Raw genomic sequence first — 7265 nt, forward strand, 5'->3', positions numbered from 1 at the left:
ACCCCAGGCCCAGCCAACTTCTCACCTGCTCTTTCTAGATGTAGATTGGCCTTCACTAGACGTTTCATATACATAGAATCATATGATGTGTGGCCTTTGGCATTAGACTTCTTTCACTGAGCATCACGTTTTGACGTTCAGGTTGTAGCGTGCACCCCCGGTTTGTTTCTATTGCTCGATCGTATTCCAGGGCTCTGGCTTCATATCAAGAGAGGGGAAAGATATTTTCAGTCATGTAGAAACCATTCCTTCCTTCAAGGAGTCCACTGAGAAGGAAGTTGGCCCAGATGAGGCTTCGTGCCTGGGAGACGGAGAGAACATCCCGTCGTGAGACACGGAAAGCAAGGCACTGGATGGAAAAGGTTCAAAAATATCTCCGTGGGATAGAGTGATGAGCAGAGACCAGTTAGGTCAAATGGCAACACACCTCTCTGTTTTCAAATATCGTTGCATTAGTGGGAAGTGCCAGACTGAATAACACCTTGCAGGGCTATAATTCAGAGAGAAGGCCTTAGGACTACATGTCAGCTACGCATTGGCTATACCAATGCTGAGACCATCCCAGGACCAAATAAATGAGAATCCCCCAGTGCAGCTTAGGCATCAGGAGCTTTGCAGTCCTCCCAGATGATTCCAGAGTATGGTCAAAGTCAAAGTCAAGGATGACTGCACTCAAAGGTTACTGAGCACCCGAAGTAAAGGCCTGACTATACGGGGCGGGAGGGACCCGTGTCCTCCTTTCCAGGCAGGGAAACAGCACCATGCAGACCTCCTCTTCTGGAAGGTGTTTCTATTGTCCTCATCTCTCCCACCGATGCCCTGATGCTGACCCCTCAGAGAGGGCCTGATGGAGACATAGACAAAGTCAGCTCGTCATCGGACTGAGAAGGCCGACTTCTCCTATTTTATTAAAGAAGAAAGTTCACAAGTACAGCACAAAAACACATAGAAAACTCATAAAGGAAATGTCCCCCAGGACTAATCACAGCAGCAGTTTGCCGTGTCTACGTTTAGACATTTTTCTATCCATTTACCTCTGTAGGTAAATATACAAATATGTTCATAAACAAATGATATTATGCTCAAAGAATTATGTGAAAACTGCTTCTCAATCTATCACCGAGATCATCCCATGTCAGAACTCCCGCTCGGCTTCCCTTCTAAAACAGCCACTAATGGAAACTGACATTCCTCATTTAACCATCCCCCATGGATGAAAACCTACATTGTTCTTGACGATGTTTGCTCTTGAAAATGTCACTTCCGTGAGCTTCCTTGTACATACACCTTTGTACACGTGTCCAATTTGTTTAATAGGCCAGATTCTTAGAAGTGGAATGTGGCAGTTCTGGACTCTCCATTCAGCTTTGTTCATTTCTTTGCCCGTTCCTGTGCCTGCCGTGCACCAGTGACGATTGCACCACAGTTGGTGGTTTCATTCTTGTTTCTATCATGGATTCTGTAGCTCCTGTAAGTAGGTTTCCTTTCCCCTTGCATTTTCTAATGGGTTATCGTTAGTGATTAAGAAAACCATTGATTTTTTTTAATTGTGATAAAGTACACATAACATAAAATGTACAATTTTAACCATTTTTAAGTGAACAGCATTAAACATTAAACACATTCACATTGTTGTGCAACTATCACCACCATCCACCTCCAGAGCTTTTTCCATCATCCGTCTGTACCCATTAAGTAATAACTCCCCTTTCCCTCCCCTTAGCCCCTGGCAGCCACCATTGTACGTTGTGTCTTTATGAGTTGGAGTACTTTAGGTACCTCATACAATATTTGTCCTTTGTGACCAGCTTCTTTCACGTAGCATAATGTCTTTGAGTTTCATCCATGTTATCGCATCATGTGTCAGCACTTCATTCTTTTTGTGGCTGAATGATATTCCAATGTACATATACAATGAACCTGAGCTGCTAGGATGGCCAGGACTCTGGCCCAGCTGACTGGTCTGTGGAATGAAAAAGACAGGAAGAAAAGGAAGAAGGGGGAAGCCGCGAGACTGGGCAGTGTGTGGGAGAAAAGAGAAAAAGAAAAGGAAACACACGCTGGCATTGGGGCAGCCAAGGCCGGCCACTGGGGAGAAGGGAAAGTCTACTGGGCTTGTAGGTTGTTGGCTCTAATTCCAGCTACTGATGCTTTTGTGCAACTTGGGTCCACCGGAGGGACAGGAAAAAGGGCCACGTTCCGCCTGCAGCTGGACGACACTGCGCAGGTGCAAGGTAGGAGCGAAGGGCAAGTGCCTCCAGGCCTCTCCAAGGTTAAAGAGGTGACAGAACCTTGAACCTGAACTGACTGGGGGTTGCAAGGTGACAAGGCTAAGTACAACTTGGGAGACAAAAGGTCTAGACTGGAGATTCTTAACTGAGTGTATGTGGATCCTTCAAAGGATCTGTGAATAGAACTCAGGGGGTTTATGAACTTAAATGAGGAAAATTTACATCTTTTTTTTCCTTGTGAATTTGTTTTTATTGGGGTATAGGAGATGAGTTGGGAAATGTCACCTTGAAGTATGCTCCCCCCTCCCCCCGCCCAGAGAAATGTCCATTCTAACCTTTCTGGGATTGTTTTTAGAACTTTTCTTTGGAAAAAATTTACATCTTTATTTTCACTAACATCCTTCTATTGGGAACATAGGCAACGACCACTTTGTTTTAGCCATATGAAGAAAAATAACAGATTTTCTTACCACGCTTTCGTTGTTGCTGATAAAAAAAAAAATATTGAAAACGTGTGGTCATAGACCTGTGGGTCTCGGAAAGAGTGTTGGACATCAAGGAACCAGATGAAAAGCAGGGTGGAGGTGTTCCACCTGGGCCTTCAGTTTTGTCATTCAATCCAGCATATTCTCTGTGCTGGACAGTGGGGGCGCTAGGTCAAGTACAAAGGTGAACGAGGCAGAGACTGCCTACAGGAACTCATGGGCTGGGGAAGCACACAGCTGAACCAGACAAACAACTGCAGTGCTGTGTGATTCATGCTACAAGAACACAGAAGATGTGTTGGTGTGGTCAGACTGGGTTTCTCATGGGAAGAATGTCCTTTAACCAGAAAAATCCCTCATCAAGTGTGTGCATATCTCAGCTTAGAGTTCAGAGGAGTAAAAGGCAGAAATTTCCCCTGGCTGTGCGGCTGAAACAGGAAAACACCCAGAAACCCTCGTCAGAAGGAGGCCGGGAGTTCCCAGTTCCCCGGGAGCAAGTGGCTGTTTTCCCAGGAAGCACTTCTGAGTGCAGCCGAATCCGTCCTCTCAATTCCTCCTTGGAATGGAGGCTCCACGAGCTCACAGCTTGTTGTCTGTTCTGTTTGCTAATAAACCCCAAGCACCTGTGCCTGGCACAGATCTTACCCCTGCATTTATTTGTTGAATAAATCCATTGACATCCTTCCATAGCTGATCGGGGACAGCTGAATAGGACAGGTCATAACTCTGCCTCTGTGTGGTTTGTGTCTCCCAGTTGCCACCGTGCCCTGCACTCTAGATGCCTGGGGAAAAGCCCCACTGCAACCCCAGTGGGTACATAACTTCTTCAGGGCTTTGAGCAGATGGAGTGCTTAACACCTGGGCTGCTTAGGGGTGAATCATCTCTGCCCTCTTCCAGGATTGCAGTGTTGTTGCAGGGATCTGGAGGGTCCTAGTGGGTGTCTCAGCTGCCTGCACTAGGAATCGCTTTCCTCAGCGTGTGATCCAAGAAGGAAGGATGAGTGCCAGGATTGTGGGGGCAGGGGGCAGAGAGCATCCTCACCTGCACCTCCTCCACCGTCGATCTCACAGTAGGTAGAGTGGGTCACCTTCTTGAGGGGCCTGACGTAGGCTGCTTCCTGTTTGGTAAAGGATAAAGCAGAGCATTTCTACGTGAGCATCTCTGTTCCCTCCAACGATGTTATGGGCTGAATTGTGTGTGTCCCCCACCCCCCCACCTCCGCCTGCCCCCAGTTCATCAGTTGAAGCTCTAACCTCCAGCATGTAAGAATGTGACTACATTTGGAGATAGGGTCTTTAAAGAGGTGACTAAATTGAGATCATATGGGTGGGCCCTAATCCAATCTGACTGGTGTCCTTATAAGAAGAGGAGATCATGACACAGACACACAGAGGGAAGACCATATGAAGACAGAGAAGACAGCCAGGAGAGAGGCCTCAGAGGAAACCAACCCTGCTGGTGCCTTGATCTCAGACTTCTAGTCTCACGAACTGTGAGTAAATACACTTCTATTGTTTAAGCCCTTCAGTCTGTAGTGCTTTGTTACAACAGCCCCAGTAAACCAATACTGATGATCTCACTCCACAAATGTATTCAATGGGCTCTCAGAGGTAACGCTCACTTTCTGCTTTCTGTCACCACAAAAGAGAAATGCCCTTCAGAAAGGCTTCACGACACAAGGATCGGTTATTTGGTGATTTGGTGACTTTTCTGTTTCCTCAATAAGAAAAACAAGGTTTCAGAGTTTGAATTTCCGAGAAGCACAAACTGACCCTTGCTGATGTGAGAGGACCCACGCATGACAGTCAGCTGATGCTTGCTGATGTAGATTTTACATAGAGAAGGAGAACCATAGGTCAGTGAGGTTAAATGGCTAATGTCTGCAAGAAGGTTAGTGGGTTTTGATGTCAAAAAAAAAAAAAAAATACAACCAAAAATCTCATGCCATGCCTTAGTTTTTACCAGGTTTATTAGAAATGTGCCTGACTTCACAGTCCAAAGAGAACAATAAAAATAGGTCCAACTTTGAAGTTTCATGAAGTACTTGACAGCCAGTCTTTAAATTTTAAATGCATTTCACAGATTACCTGGAAACGCCTCAGAGGATGTTGGAAACACCTTCCATCCCACCTCTCATTGCCCAGTGTCTCCAGCTCGTTGTGCCTTAAGTGTACAAGTAACGGCCTCCAGCGGGGCTCCACTTTAAGAAGACTGAACCCCCACCCCCATTCCCTGAGAAAGTCCAGACGATTTTGTCTATTTCCAAAAGAAGAGTGACTAATGGCTAAGTCTCCTGTATGAAACCCCTACTGGGTTATGTCACCTCCGTCATCCATACTGCCCAAGGTTAGTGAACTCTTCATGGGCCCAGGGCTTGCAAGTAGGAGGTACAGGTTTCACTGTTACCAGGTCCAGTTGTTTCACTTTCTGGGCTTCAGTTTCCTCCTGTAAAGTGAGAATAATAATAATACTAACAGCCCCTCAGAGGGCCTGTGTGAGAATCAAGGGAGTAACATATGTATGGACTTGTCTGGACTTATCTAGTAAATCCCAAGTATTCCTTCCCTTTCTTCCTGGTCTCTCCCCTTGATGGCAGGTCTATGGCTTCTACTGAACATAGCACCCAGCATAATGCTGAACACACAATGAGATTGGAATAGAGTGTTGATGAATTGATTTCCTGGTCTCATCGCATCCCACATGTCACTCACCTGTATCCGTCTCAGCTGGGACTGACTTTGAAGAATGTGAACTTTAAAACTATTTGTCTGATAACAGTAATTCATTCTCCTTGTACTCAGTTTGGACTATGTTTTCAAGTATAAAAAAAAGAAAATAAATATTATGACTAACTCCAATATCCCGAGCTAATCATTGGTTAATATTTTGCGGTATTTCCTTCCAGTCTTTTTTCTATATGTTTGTGCATCCAAGTCTGCTTTACTCAACTGCCTAAGCAGTCTGTGGTATTTGCCCCTCAGCATCTGAGAGTAACGGCTCAACTTCTAGGGTTTCCTCTCTTTCTCAGTAGGTGAAGTAATATACTCCATATTTCTGCCTTGCCAAGAGTTAAAATCTGTTCCCATATCAAAAACACAACTGAGAAAGCTGGATATTTCCAGCATCTCAGCTTATAATGAGTAGCTGTTTAAGCTAGGCAAATAATTTAGAGGAAAAAAATGTCTCTGGGTTTCTTGACATGCTGTTCTGTGCTGTTATTTAGATGAAGAAACAAAGTAATGGTTTTATTCTGGTTAAGGAGAAACTAGCAGTGGAGCCTTCAAGCTGGATGGATCCTTTCCCCAGATCAAAATCTCACAAATGCAATCTGAGGGCTGGCACCCCTTCACCTCTCAAGTGTCTAATGGCTGCTGATTCCTTATTTTACCAAAGACAACCAGGGTGCCCAGCCAGGAGGTTAAGTAGGTCTGCAAGTCTGGGCAAATTAATTTTATCCAAAGCATTTTTAGGAAGTAGCAATGCAAAAATTATTTTGCTCGGGGATAAGACATTATGGAGTCCAGCAGGGCTGTCTCAAGCCTCTTCTGATCTGGGTCAGTGTCCACAATTTCACAGCAAAAGTGTCAACAGAACTATGGTTTTGGTGGGTGATTCTTATATCTCAGCTTGGCTTCACACAGTGGGTGTTTTTGAGTCCTGAAACCTCCCCTTGCTAACTGCCCCTCCACCTCTGTGCAGAGCCCAACTACCTTTCAGATGCATTTAGAGGTGTGTAGGAGTATGTTTGTGTATGTGTGTGATTTTGTGTGTTGTGTGTGTGCGTGCGCACGCGCATGTGTGTATAAAGGGGCGGAAAGGCAGAAACGATCCAAGTTCAACCTTAAACAATTTCTTCTTGGCTAAGTCTAACTTTTTAAACTATGTTGATCATGAGAGTATTTGCTCCTCTATACAATTTTTCTTCACCCTGAAATATACTAAATTCCTAGGTTATATTTATGTGTGTGTGCATCTATGCGTCTATGTACGTGCAGGCGCGCGCACACACACACACACACACACACACACACACACACACACACTTCACTTCACTCAGTGCTTTGCGGAATGCAACCTGAGGGAAAACGGAGTCACCTTCCTGATTAGTTTGAGCTCACCTTCCGCCCCCTTGTGGTGGAAAGGGAGAAAACAAGGTGACAGGTCGGTGGTACTGAAAATACTTTCCTTTGGGTGAATGTCAGTTACCTCTATTTTATTATTATTACTATTACTACTACTACTACTACTGTTGTTGTTGTTGTTGTTACTACACTTTCTACTGGCTGACTATTATTATTCTTGAGAACACTATTAGCCATTTAGCCTGGAATGGGCTAAGTAAGCACTTCACACACCTTACTTCATGAAAGATACATAACAACGCTCTGGTGTACCGATTGTTAGCGCTGCCATTTATAGAGCAGGAAGCTGCAGCTCAGAGAGGTTGAGTAACATGTCCAGAGTCACACAACTCATAGGAAATGGGTGTAGGCCTAACCCCAGACCTAACCCCTGCTCTTAACCACTTACCCACGGCACTGAGCCCCA

The 7265-nt window shown here is 45.0% G+C and overlaps 1 long non-coding RNA gene across 1 annotated transcript; it reads left to right on the forward strand.

Moving 5' to 3' along the window:
• The first annotated feature begins 3797 nt into the window (after positions 1 to 3797).
• Positions 3798 to 5484, forward strand: LOC141571295 (uncharacterized). Its single transcript, XR_012496056.1, has 3 exons — positions 3798 to 4209; positions 4800 to 5063; positions 5314 to 5484. It is a non-coding gene; the product is annotated as an uncharacterized LOC141571295 (long non-coding RNA).
• The last annotated feature ends 1781 nt before the right edge of the window (positions 5485 to 7265 follow it).

The sequence above is a fragment of the Rhinolophus sinicus genome, linkage group LG04, assembly GCF_036562045.2.
Source record: "Rhinolophus sinicus isolate RSC01 linkage group LG04, ASM3656204v1, whole genome shotgun sequence".
Classification (NCBI taxonomy): domain Eukaryota; kingdom Metazoa; phylum Chordata; class Mammalia; order Chiroptera; family Rhinolophidae; genus Rhinolophus; species Rhinolophus sinicus.